At 37.7% G+C, this 13761-nt stretch overlaps 1 pseudogene; it reads right to left on the bottom strand.

Moving 5' to 3' along the window:
* Positions 1–8561: 8561 nt before the first annotated feature.
* Positions 8562–11016, bottom strand: LOC144306069 (lysine-specific demethylase 3A pseudogene; annotated as a pseudogene).
* Positions 11017–13761: the final 2745 nt, after the last annotated feature.

Raw genomic sequence — 13761 nt, 5'->3', positions numbered from 1 at the left:
ACAAAGTATAAGCTTTAGAGTGAAAAAGATTTGATTATCAGTAACAGAATCCAGCCTTCTGATTCCTGAACTACATGTAGCACAGAGTGAAGTAGAATTTTGAGATGAATCCAATTTATGCCATGGAGGTCTAGATCAGCTTTCAGCACATCCCATTTCTTCTTCACAAAACACATATTCAAGATGACAAGTAGAATCAGAAGGATTGTAGGACTTTTGTGCATTGTGACTTACTGTAAAGCTTGTCTCCAGTACCATTTATATGGTACTGCTACAAAAAGTGTCTAATCTGAATTCAACAGGAGAAAACAGACAAGTCCAAATTGAGGGACATTCGGCAAAACAGATCTGGACTCAAAGTGGGCAGTCTTGAAAGAAATAAAGGTAGGTAACTATTGTAGACTAAAGGAGACTACAAGAGATACAACTAAATGCAATGTGTGATCCTTGGTTGGATATTGGATTGGAGGAAGGAGAAAAAGCTACAAATTTTGGGGACATTTTGGTATCCCTGGGGAAATTGGCATATATATAAATTTTAGAGATAAGATTATATCAACATTAAATTTCCTGAAGGTGATAAGTGAATTGTAGTCATGTTGTCATGCCCTTGTTCTTGGAAAATAAATAATGAAATATTTAAGTGTGAAATGTAGCACAAACCATTTAAAATTCACAGGTAATATAAATGTTTCATTAAATAAAGATGCATATGAGATAGAAGCAAATCTAGCAAAATGTTAACCACTGGTAAGTCTAGGAAAGGGGCATATGATATTTAATGTTCTCCTCTTACAAATTTTCTGTAAAATGAAAGTTTTCAAAATAAAAATATTAAACAATTCAAAAAAGTATATAAAAATTCTACTGCCAAAAAAAAAAAAAAATTCTACTGCTATATCTATTGCTACAGGACCAAGTGCTTGCAACCTGTCTCGCTAGCTTTAGTTTGTCATCAGAACTGCTCAGATTCCTCACCTCATAATGCCTCCTGATGACTTCCTTCTTTCTTCCTAAACCTCCTAAACCCTTGGCTTTCCCAGCTACCACTTCCTCCTAAGCAATTTATTTAGTTTTAGCTTTAATGACAGCACTCTCCTTAACCCCTTACTCTCTGCGCCTTTGTCCTCCTTTGTATTTATCTTGTTCTCCTATTCTATTTCATCTGAACCAGTTTTCATCCTTCAAGTTGAATCCTAAGAGACTTAGCATTCCCATGTCTCCTGCATTCAGGGCACTAAGCACTCCAGCTCAAATGATTCTCGCTATGTGACACAGTCTGTTCTGCCTTTCTGCTCTGTCTCCATAATTTGGCAGATTTTTGGAATTCTTTTTTTTTCTTTTAAAGATTATTTATTCATGAGAGACACACAGAAAGGGAGAGACACAGGCAGAGGGAGAAGCAGGTTCCATGCAGGGAGCCCGATGCAGGACTTGATCTTGGGTCCCCAGGATCACGCCCTGGGCTGAAGGCAGCGCCAAATCACTGAGCCGCCCGGGCTGCCCTGAGTTTTGGAATTCTTGATAATTAAATATACCCAAATTCATTCCACTCCACCGTCTAGTGTATCCAATGTGTAACACTCCTCTCATCCCCCAAATCATTAATTTGGTAGAAAATATCCTATTGACTATATAAGAAAACCTAAAGAAAACATTGAACACTACACTGAACACTACAAAATATATACCAATATGTTCAGGTCCCTCAAATAAAGGAGCAGAGAGATGTCTGACTGGCTATTGGGACCAAACTACACAGAAAGTACACCTTTAACTGGTATATCCAAAAATTGGGAGTATCTAGAGCTAAGGATAATTGCTATTCCATATTTTGCCTTTGTCTCCTCACACATTCAAGGTCTTCTCTTAATGGGAAATTAAATCATCTTGAATATCTCTACATCTTTTGGAAGATCTCTAGCAGGAGCAATCTGTATGCCAGTCACTATGGGTTCACATTTACAATTCAGGGTGTTATGGGATCTACTCTCAGGCCACTCTTGGAGGGCAAAAAAAAAAAAAAAAAAGGATAGCTCAATCCCTGACTCAGTCACAGTGGCTCTGCTGAACTGCTTGGAAAAAAAATCACTGAAACTCCCATAGCATCTGCTTCCTCATCAGTAAAGTGGAAAGAGATGGTCATTTCTGAGGTGACTTCCAGCTCTGAAGGTCCTTGACTGCAAGAGTACTACATAATACCTTTTGCAATTAAGATGATAATAATTTTTAAAGGTGTTTACTCATGATAGAGAGATTTTGATTTTGACTACAATCTGTGCATGAAGGATTATATCTGTTCTAAGTTGAATTACTGTAATTAAGGGAAAATGTTACTGTGAATCCATTTGTATAGCTATGTGATATAACATTTGGGAGGCAGAGGCCCTTGTCTGGAGTCTATGCCTCACTCTTTGTGTGACCCTGAGGCAATCTTGCCCTTTCATTTTTTTTTTTTAAAGATTTCATTTATTTATTTGACTGCAAGAAAGAGGGTGAGAAAGTGTGAGAGAGAGAGAACACAGAGGGAGAAGGAGAAGCAGACTCCCTGCTGAGCAGAGAGCCCAAGGCAGGGCTCCATCCCAGGACCATGAGATCATGACCTGAGAGGAAGGCAGCTGTTTAACCAAATGAGCCCTCCAGGTACCCCAATCTTGCCCTTTCTTTAAGGGCAATTTCCACTTGAGTAAAGCAGAGATTTTTTTTTTAAAGATGGTAATAGTTTTATAGCAATAATTCATTATTGAATATATTAATAAACTAGGGAAGCCTACTACATTACACAAATGTCTGGGCACTATAGGCTAGTGATGATGAAAAGTGAAGAAGGCAGCCATCCCTCGCCCTCCTGAAATAGCCTTCTTAGAAATATAATGAGCTGAGTCCCTGCTCTTTGTATAAGTGAAATATCTCCAAAGACCCTATAGCCCCATGTGTCATAGCTGTTATGACGTAGAGGTGGTGCCAAAGCCTGGGCTTCATATCATATCTCCACTTGGAGAGAGCATTGCCATCAGTTGACCTGCACACTGTGCCTTAACATAGGGACCTAGGCTGTTTTGTAACCATTTGGCTCTCTCAGGGAAATAAAAGAAATTGTATTATCATTTCATATCTGAGTATTTATTTTTTTTTTAATTTTTATTTATTTATGATAGTCACAGAGAGAGAGAGAGGCGCAGAGACACAGGCAGAGGAAGAAGCAGGCTCCATGCACCGGGAGCCCGACGTGGGATTCGATCCTGGGTTTCCAGGATCGCGCCCTGGGCCAAAGGCAGGCGCCAAGCCGCTGCGCCACCCAGGGATCCCCATATCTGAGTATTTAACCAGACACATAGATACAGATCTAATTCTTATGGTATGTGAAGAGTGTTGGGCTTTCTACTGGATCCCAAGGAAATCCAGGGAAACGTTATCTCCCTGAAAACACCCACAATATTCTAATCATATCAAGGAGTGCCTGGAAATTTCCGATGCCCCCAAGTTCATTTCACTCAACAAGTTTTTAAGTTTATTCTTTGTCAAAGGGTAAAATGCAAGCCATGTCTCTAAGTTGCAACAGTGCATATGGTCAATTTGTCATAGGCCAGTGGGATCTGACACTACATCTTACAGTTTGAGAGCAGGCTCATCATCATTACATAAGGGCATATATTTCATGTGAAATAGTAGGAGAAGACTCTAATCAGATGTCCTTCCCCAGAACAACCACGTGCAAATTGCTACCTCACTCTGTCACTGCACACATCTGTTCTGAGGATATGTATTATCAGTAGAAACCTGTCTATCCACACACCCCTCTGCAATTTACCAAATACAATGCCCATTGAATACCTCACTGGTCTCTGTAACTATGCAGTAGTCAGAAGAATGGTAAGTATAGCCCAGAAGAAGTTAAGTGACTTATTCAAAGGCATATATCAATAAATTATACAACTCAAATTCTAATTCAGCTCTTTGATTACAAAACCAGAATCCTTTTCACCGGAATAAGTTCTGTGCACTTTTATGTAAGCACCCAATACTGCCAATGTAATGTTAATTAATTGTAATAGTTGCTGTATCTTTCATTCAATTTCTTATAACATGAAGATGTTACAAATTCTTAAATCAGACCAGTTGGAAAAAATGTGTTAAGGATGCATTGAGGCTGCACTTGTTGCCATATGGCATAAATTGAATCCTGGGAAATGGCAGTAGCAAGTGAGCTAATTGAGTATGGGACAATCTAAGATGAGATTTTGTATCCTCCCCACAACTACAGTGCCCTACAACCACTGATTTTTTTTACTGTCTCCATAATTATGGGTGACATAATACCTTTTCCAGAATATTATACAGTTAGGATAATACAGTATGTAGCCTTTTCAGATTGTCTCCTTCACTTAGTAACTTAGTCACTATGTAGTATCTAAGGTTACTCCATGCCTTTTTATGGTTTAATGGTTCATTTCTTTTTAGTGCTGAATACTATGCCATTGTCTGGGCATAGTTTATCGATTCACCTACTGAAGATATCTTGGTTGCTTTAAGGTTTGGCAATTATGAATAAAGTTGTTATAAACATCTGTGTGCAGATTTTTGGGTAGACATAAGATTTCAGCTCCTTTGAGTAAATACCAAGGGAGTACAATTGCTGGATCATATGGTAAGAGTATGTTTAGTTTTACAAAAAACCACCAAATGACTTCCAAAGTGGCTGTACAATTTTGCATTTCCACTATTCATGAATGAGAGTTTCGATCATTCCACATCCTCACCGACATTTGGTGCTATCCATAATACAGATTTTGGCCACTCTAACAGGAGTGCAGTGGCCTCTCACAGTTTTAATTTGGATTTCCCTGATGACTTATGATGGGAAACATCTTTTCATATGTTTATCTGTCATATGACTATCTTCTTTGATGATGTGTTTGTTTAAGTCTTTGGCTCTTTTTAAAATCAGGTTGTTTTTTTGTGGTTGATTTTTAAGAGTTCTTTTATATTTTGGATAAGTCCTGTATCAGATGTATCTTTTGCAAATATTTTTCTCCTAGCCTATGGCTTTATCATTCTTTTGACATTGTCTTTCCCAGAGCATGAGTTTTTAATTTTAATAAAATCCAATTTACCAATTCTTTTTACACAGATTGTGTCTTCAGTATTGTATCTTGTCATTGTTATGCCCAAGGTTATCTAGGTTTTCTCCTACATTATCTTCTAAGAGTTTTATAGTTTTGCATTTCACACTTAAGCCTGTGATCCATTTTGATTTAATTTTGTGAAAGGCATAAGGTCTGTGTCTAGATTTTCTTTTTTGTATATGGAAATTCAGTTGTTCCAGCACCGTTTATTGAAAAGACTCTCCTTTGTCAAGGATCAGTTGGCATTATTTATCTATTTCTTGGCTTTCTATTCTGTTCCTCTGTTCTATTGATCTGTTCTTTAACCAATACCACACAGCTTTATAGCTTTATGGTAAGTCTAGAAATTGGGTAGTGTCAATCCTTTAACTTTGTTCTCCTTTAATATTGTATGGGCTATTCTGGGTCTTTGCCTCCTCATACACACTTTAGAACGAGTGTGTTGATAATCACAAAATAATTAGCTAGGATTTTGATTGGGATTTCATTGAATCTATAGATGAGGTTGAGAAGAATGGACACCATAGCAATATTGAGTCTTCCAAATCATGAGTATAGACTATCTATACAGTACTTCTTTGATTTTGTTTATCAGAATTTTGTAGTTTTCTTCATATATGTCTTGTGCATATGTTGTCACATTTATACCTAAGTATTTCATTTTTTTGGATATTAAATGGTATTAGGTAAATTTGAAATTCAATTTCAAATTCTCCTTGTTAATTGCTAATACGTAGGGCAACGATGGACTTTTGTGTATTAACCTTGTATCCTGCAACCTTGCTATAATTGCTTATTAGTTCCTGGAGCTTTTTGTTGATTCCTTCAGATCTTCTATGTAGACAATCATGTCATCTGTGAGCAAAGACAGTTTTATTTCTTCATTCCCCATCTGTACATCTTTTATTTCCTTTTTTTGTTGTTGTTGTTATTTCCTTTTGTTGTTGTATTTGCTAGAACTTCCAGTACAGTGTTGAAAGAGTAGTTAAAGGGGATATCCTTGCCTTGTACTTGATCTTAGTGGGAAAATTTCAAATTTCTCCCATTAAGTATGATGTTAGCTATAGAGTTTTGAGGGTTTTTTAAATTATTATTTTTCGTGAAGTTGGGGAAGGTTTCCCTATCCCTAGTTTACTGAGTTTTTATCATGAATTGGTGTTAAATTTTGTCAAATGCTTTTTCTGCACCTATTAATACAATCATTAGTTTGTTCTTTATTAGCCTATTGATGTAATGGATTACATTAATTGATTTTCAAACGTTGAATCAGCCTTGTATACCTGAGATAAATCCCTCTTGGTGGTGGTATACAATTCTTTTAATACACTATTGGATTTGATTTACTAATATTTTGTTGAAGATTTTTGTATCTTTGTCACAAGAGCTATTCATTCATCTGTAGTTTTTAAAATGAATTTTGGTTTTAGGGCAATGCTGGCCTCATAGAATGAGTTAGGAAGTATTCCCTTTGCTCCTCTCCTCTGAAAAAAATGTAGAGGATTGGTATAATTTCTTCCTTAAAAGTTTGGTAGAATTCACCAATGTACCTGAGGCTTTCTGTTTTGGAAGTCTATTAGTTACTGATTCAATTTCTTTAATAGACACAGGTCTATTTGTTTCACCTATTTCTTTTTGTGTGAGTTTTAGCATATGATGTCTTTCAAGGAATGGATCCATTTAATCTAAGTTATCAAATTTGTGGGCCATAGAATTGTTCATACTATTCCTTGATTATCCTTCTAATGCCCATGGAATCTATAATGATGTCCTTTTATTTTTTATATTAATAATTTGTGTCCTGTTTTTATTCATCTGACTAGAGGCTTACTAATTTAACTCATCATTTCAAAGAAACAGCTCTTGGGTTCATTAATTTTCTCTGTTGGTTTCCTGCTTTCCACTTCATTGATTTCTACTCTAATTCTTATTATTTCTTTTTTTCTATTTACTTTAGATTTAATTTGCTCTTCTTTTTCTGATTTCCTAAGATGGAAATGTATTGATAGTAGAAATTTCTTCTTTTCTAATATATGTATTCAATGCTATAAATATCCCCTGTAAGTGCTGCTTTCACCACATCCTATGTACTTAGTAAGTTGTGTTTTCATTTTCATGTAGTTGAAGTATTTTTTAAACCTCTCTTGAGATACCTTCTTTGACCAATGTGTTATTTAAAAGTGTGCTGTTGGGATCTCTGGGTGGCGCAGCGGTTTGGCGCCTGCCTTTGGCCCAGGGCGTGATCCTGGAGACCTGGGATCAAATCCCATATCGGGCTCCCGGTGCATGGAGCCTGCTTCTCCCTCTTCCTGTGTCTCTGCCTCTCTCTCTCTCTCTCTCTCTGTGACTATCATAAATAAATAAAAATTTTAAAAAGTGTCCTGTTTAATTTCCATATGTTTGAGGATTTTCCTATTATCTTCCTGTTATTGGTTTCTAGATAACTCCATTGTGATCTAAGAGAAGATATTGTTTGATTTCTATTCTTTTAAATTTATTAAGGTGTTTTAGGTTCTGAATGCAGTCTACCTATGTGAACATTTCATGTGAGCTTAAGAAGAATATGGATTTTGCTATTGTTGGATAAAGTGGTCTGTAGATGGAGATTATATCCAGTTGATCGATGATCATGTTGAATTCAACTATGTCCTTACTATCTTTTGCCTGCTTTCTCTATCCATTCTGACAGAGTGGTGCTGAAGCCTCAAATCATGATAATAAATTCATCTATTTCTCTTTGCAAATCTGTTAGTTTCTGCCTTACATGGTTTGATGTCACTTTTATTTTAGCACAGGTATTTTGCAAGCTTTTAAAAATTATGTGAATAATGCAAAAATACTTAACACTTAAAACCAGCAAAGCTTCATTTAAGTAAAAAACTTTACTTAAAAAAGATTATTAACCCCCAGAATTTTACAGAAGTAAATTTCTACTCTATAATGTCAATCCTATGCAATATAATAAAAACTCTATCATTAGCTATTGATTTCCTCTATTGTTCTTCTGAATCTTATATGACAGAGGAAGGGGTACTTAGACAAACATGGAACAAAATTCAACCCAAATAAACTGCAAAGTGTTTCCTAATAGTTGTAAATGCATTTTGTCTACACTATCCAAATAAGTAGCTATGGAGTAACTGTAGGTATTGCACCAAAGCTAGTAAGAGATTTTGTTTTTGCAAGTTGGTAAAAACTGCACTAGGTGAGAAGTCACAGTTTAAGGATGCATGTTCTGTGACTATTTACTACACACATATATTTAGTGTCTCTAAACACTAGAAATATACATTATCAGAGTACCCTCAAAAGTCAGGTGTGATTTTTTTTTAAATGAGGAAACTTGATTCTTAAAATCCACAGGAATCCTACCTGGAGTTTTAACAGCTACCAATAAATCACTTTCATTGTTCCAAGGTTACAGCATCTCTGGGACCTTCAGAGTTTGATGAAACTGGATTTGCTGGCTTTTCGTATAGCAGAAGCCACAGTAGATAACATTCTTCACCTGTAATGTGTCTTCATGATTAGCATAAATCTGTGACAGATGACAGAATTACTGAGTATGCCAGGAGCATTGTTTAACGCGCTCTGGAGAAAGAAAATCATCAGCCAACCGATACAGTTAAATAGGTCATGAACATAATACGGAGTTCCTACTGGGATAATTACCACATCTCTGCTAACTTTCAGTTGCCCAGCCTTCAGCTTCATACTCTTAATGAAGCTGCTTTCGTAGTGATGGGTCTAAACACCAGGTCATGGTTGCTGGTTCTTCCTGAGCTCGCTTTTCTGATGACTCTTAAAGAAATGCTCATGACTTCTTGGTCTCTTTTCTGATAAACATACCTGGTATGTATGTACCAGAAGGCTCTTGGTTTCTCTTTTCCTTCAATAAATTGCTTTATTGTGAGAATCTCCATCTTGAACAGTTTTAAGGACTTCTCAGTCACACTGTCCTTTTGAATTTCTCACATAGACAATGACATCAGCTGCATCAGATATGTCTCAGTAAAGATGTTACTCCACAGTTTTTATTTTCCAGAGTAATTATCTGCATTATACATCTTGGGACCTCAATCTGGCCAAAGTATTTTGGTAGCCTAGAGTGAAAATACAGTTAGTTCACCATCTTACCTGGTGTATTCAAGCAGTGGAATGTTGTCCCTGAGATCATGAAACCTGGAAGACATCATATCTCTAAAATTTCTTCTTCATGGCTAGCCCTTAAATTTCAACATCACTAATTCCTTTTCATTTTTCAAGAAATGTGGAACTCCTTCAAATCCACTTCAAAAGTCTCCTGTAGTGACTTCAGTGATGATTTCATTGGTCCTTGCTATAGACTGAATGTGTTCCCCCAAATTCATTTTTTAAATCTAATCTCCCCATGTGATGATATTTAGAGGTGGGGCCTTTGGGAGTTGATTAGGCTCTGCCCTTATTAATTCATTAGTGCCATTATAAAAGTCCCCAGAAAGTTCCCTTGCCTCTGTCCTATGAGGACATAGCAGGAATATACTTGCCTATGAACAAAGAAGTGGCCCTCACCAGACACCAAATCTTTCAGCCCCTTGATCTTGGGCTTCTCAGTCTCTAGAACTGTGAGAAATAAATGCTTGCTTTTAAGCTCTCCAGTGTACGGGATTTTGTTATAGCAGCCCAAATAGACTAACACATCCCACAATTAACTAGATCAACTAACTGGTCACCAGACTCTTTGACAAAGGGATCCCTGGGTGGCGCAGTGGTTTGGCACCTGCTTTTGGCCCAGGGCGCGATCCTGGAGACCCGGGATCGAATCCCACGTCGGGCTCCCGATGCATGGGGCCTGCTTCTCCCTCTGCCTGTGTCTCCGCCTCTCTCTCTCTCTCTGTGTGACTATCATAAAACAACAACAACAACAACAAGATTCAGTGTTCAATTTATGATGCATCCAGACAACATTACTGGCTGCTTTTGTTTCCAATACTTCCTGGGCACATTCCAGCTCCTCTTATTGTCGAAATCTTGCAAGCACAGTAAACAATGGCCATGCAGCCAATAGTGAGGAGTATCAGAATGTTGTGCTTGTCATCATTTCTTGGGGTTCTCACATAAATCAGAGCAAGTCTTATTTTCTATCGAAGAAGCAAAGATATCAAGAATTTTTTGTGTATTCTTGTGTCCATTCTGTCTGTTTTCTTTGTTGACATTCTCTCTGGTAAAGTCTGCTGGCTAATTTAAAGGAAAAGTGCTGGTTGGACAGGTCAATTTTATGCTGTTGGCTGGCTCGGAGGCTGCACTCTCACCCACAGCTGCCGTCTCCAACACTGAGGGATTTTACAAGAGCGCAGCATCAAAACTAGCTTTTTCTCTAACTAAAGGAGTCTGCTCTATGTCTCTGAGGCTGGCTTTGAGAAGAGCTTGAAATATCTGCTTTAACAAGGACAATTTGCCTTTTTCCCACATTTTGTTCTTACAAAATGAATAGTCTCCAACATTAAAGAGAACTTTTCTAAGGGTGATCTGTGTAGACATCAAGTTCCTTGGTTCATATACCTGACTCTTCACTCATCCCACCCAAGGAAAAATCTTGTAGATGGCACCCTGTTGGCAATTTTTGCTCTTCATTTGGTAGCAATCCACGCATACTCCAAATTTAAACTGAGGACACGGCTTGTGCAAGTTGAAGATACGTATTACATACATCACATATTTCTTGAATACTGGCAACCATCTAACAGATGCTCTTACTATGACTCTATAGTTGACACAACTTCCTTTTCAGAAATCCCCATTTGACATAATGGTCTCCAGTGTTGGTCAGGATGTACTTTTCTGTATCCAAATCAGTTCCCACCACATTTTTGGTTAAAAGTGACCATAAGCTAATTGCTGTTATTACAAACATTTGACATAGAGGCAACACAGGAAAAACAAACAAAGACTACACACACACATCAGGCTCTAATAAACTAACAAAGTTTCCTAAGGCTTGTGAGGAGACTTGTGATTACCTAGCTCCCTTTACTTTTTCCTCACTCACCTCAGAGAAATGGTGATTAAGATAATGAAACTGACATATTTCAGCTCTAGTAAGTTAGGAATGGTTTAGAAAGCAGGAAGCAAAATATCTGACTAAATAACAAGTGCAAAGATAGGTGATTGCTGATGTTGGTCAACCACTAAGCCATGTCGTCAGGAGCCTAGACTTTTATTTGTTTGCTCCATCATCCATAGTTGTTAGTTTTTCATCTTTGTGTTTTCAAATTATGGCCCCAAAATGCCCACTGAAATTTCAAGCAAGAAATAAGAGGAAAAGACCATTTTCAGCCCCTACAGTGCTTTTTATCGTGGAGGTCAAAGCTTTCCCAGAAGTCCCCAGTAGATATCATCATATATTTCACCGGCCAAGACTGGGTCATTTGGCCACCTTTAGCTCCAAGCAAATCTGGGAAATTCTCTTGTATGGACAAGAACAACAAGGTTAGCTTAGATTAATTATGATTCATCTTCTGGAGGAGGTCAGACTAGTGCTTATATTAGCCATCTTTCACTGTGATGATGCTTCATAATAAGTAACTCCCCAAATCTTAGTGGCTTATTAGAACAAGAGTTTGTTCCTCACTTATGAGCACATAGGTCATCTGTGATTCTCCTGGGTTTGGCTGGGATCAACTAGGCTTGGATAAAGTACTGTGTGTGTTTTCATGTCTGCCCTATTCATATTCTTGTTCTGGTATTGCTGATGTCCCTGGCATAGTCTCATGGCAAACGGTAGGCACACAAGAAGCCAGATAAAATCACACACATAAACACATTTAGAATCTCTGCTCATGTCATGTACAGTAACATTCCATTTCCCAAACAAACTGGCCAGTTCCAAAACACACTGGGCAAGGATATATACTCGGCCTACTCCAGTGGAAAGTGCTACAAAGTCACACACCAAAAGGTGTGGATGTACAATTCTATTAGAGAGAGGATGAAGGGCTGGGAACAAAAATCTAACTATCCCCTAATTCCAAACAAACTGGGGTCCTGAAAGCAAGAGAGAATGGAATAACTGTTGGGTAGCCATGCAACAGTGCGTTCCACACTAGAACAATCAAAAGAAGACTCAGAAGCTTATTTTGGGGGGTTCAGTTATCAGGAGGAAGATGAGGAAAGTGAGGAAATGGATGTGATTACAGACTGCTTTCTGGGCAGGGGTTTCCAGCGATAGCTGTGACAGACTGTTGAATAGGTTGACATCACAAACTCTCAGTTCCATAGTCTATCAGCATTTGAATTCCTGCTAATAGCGAACATCTCTGATGCAGTGTGTGATGGGTACTAAAGTACTTTATATGCATACTTTATCCTCACAACAAACCTATGAAGTTACCCTGATTTTATAGCTGAGAGGTCAAGTAACCGAGGCAGGTCTTTATAGATGGCAAAGCTATGATTGGAACCCAAATCTGTCTGATTTCATTCACTTAGGCATCCACTACTTGTCAGGCACCATGCTTAGTGCTGAAGATGCAGGTCAATGATATAGACACAGCCCTTGCCCTCTAGGACTTTATTAGTCTCCAAGCTTCACAGCCCAATGGACATTCATTACATGTTAACTAAAAACAAACCCAATATAAATATGTGTTATTTTTCAAATGAATAAATTATGTGCCAGGTACTCTTCTAAAGACTTTTCATGTCACATATCAATGAACCATCATCAATTTTATGTTAAGCACTGTTTTCACCATTTTAAACATTAGGAAGCTGAGATATGTAGAAGTTAACTTTGTTACACACTAGGAAATGAGGGTGCAGTATTAGAATATAGGCAATCTGGCTCTAGAGCTCATGATCTCACCACAACACCATACACATCTCAGGACCAATAAAATACAGATTTACTTCAATATACTAATGCATCAGTGTATCTTTCTCTGTGTATTTTCCCCTTAAAAAAATACTCACTATAAGGAGCCTGAACAGGGAAGACGAGTCCCCATAACATTTGCCTTTGAAAGTAAGAGAGGCTGGATTTTGTGAATTCTTACAATCAACAGGACTTAAAGCCTGGAATTATAAAAATCAGTGGGCTGCTCTGAGAGAACTTGGAAGGCATTAGGAAGCAGATTCCCCTCCTTTAAAGACAGCATAACAAACAGCCCCTGCAGATGTACATAGGGGCTCTGCAGACAACTGGACTGAAGGAAAAGAGGCCAGGAATCAATAGCAGAGCACATGCAACACACACAGGAGACACTCCCTAAAGCACCAGGTCCTGGGGAATGGGGGACACTACACTGCAGGGCACTACAGGACCTCACTTCATAAGGCCATCACTTCAAAAGCAAGAGATGTTGCTGATTTTCCTAACACAGAGAAACAGACACAAAGACTTGGACAAAATGAGGAGACAGATATGTCCCAAATAAAGGAACAGGACAAAGCCACAACAAAAAAACATAAGTGAAGACAGATATAAGTAAATCCTTGAAAGAGAATTTAAAATAATGATCGTAAAGATACTCATTGGACTTAAGAAAAGAGTGGAGGACATCAGTGAAACCCTTAACAAAGAGACAAAAAATAACCAATCAGAGATGAAGAACACAATACTTATTTTTTAAATTATCTATCATCTATCTATCTAATTATC

This window comes from Canis aureus, chromosome 36, assembly GCF_053574225.1.
Source record: "Canis aureus isolate CA01 chromosome 36, VMU_Caureus_v.1.0, whole genome shotgun sequence".
Classification (NCBI taxonomy): domain Eukaryota; kingdom Metazoa; phylum Chordata; class Mammalia; order Carnivora; family Canidae; genus Canis; species Canis aureus.
Note: the sequence above shows the minus strand (reverse complement) of the source record. Positions and strands in the feature narration are given on the sequence as shown.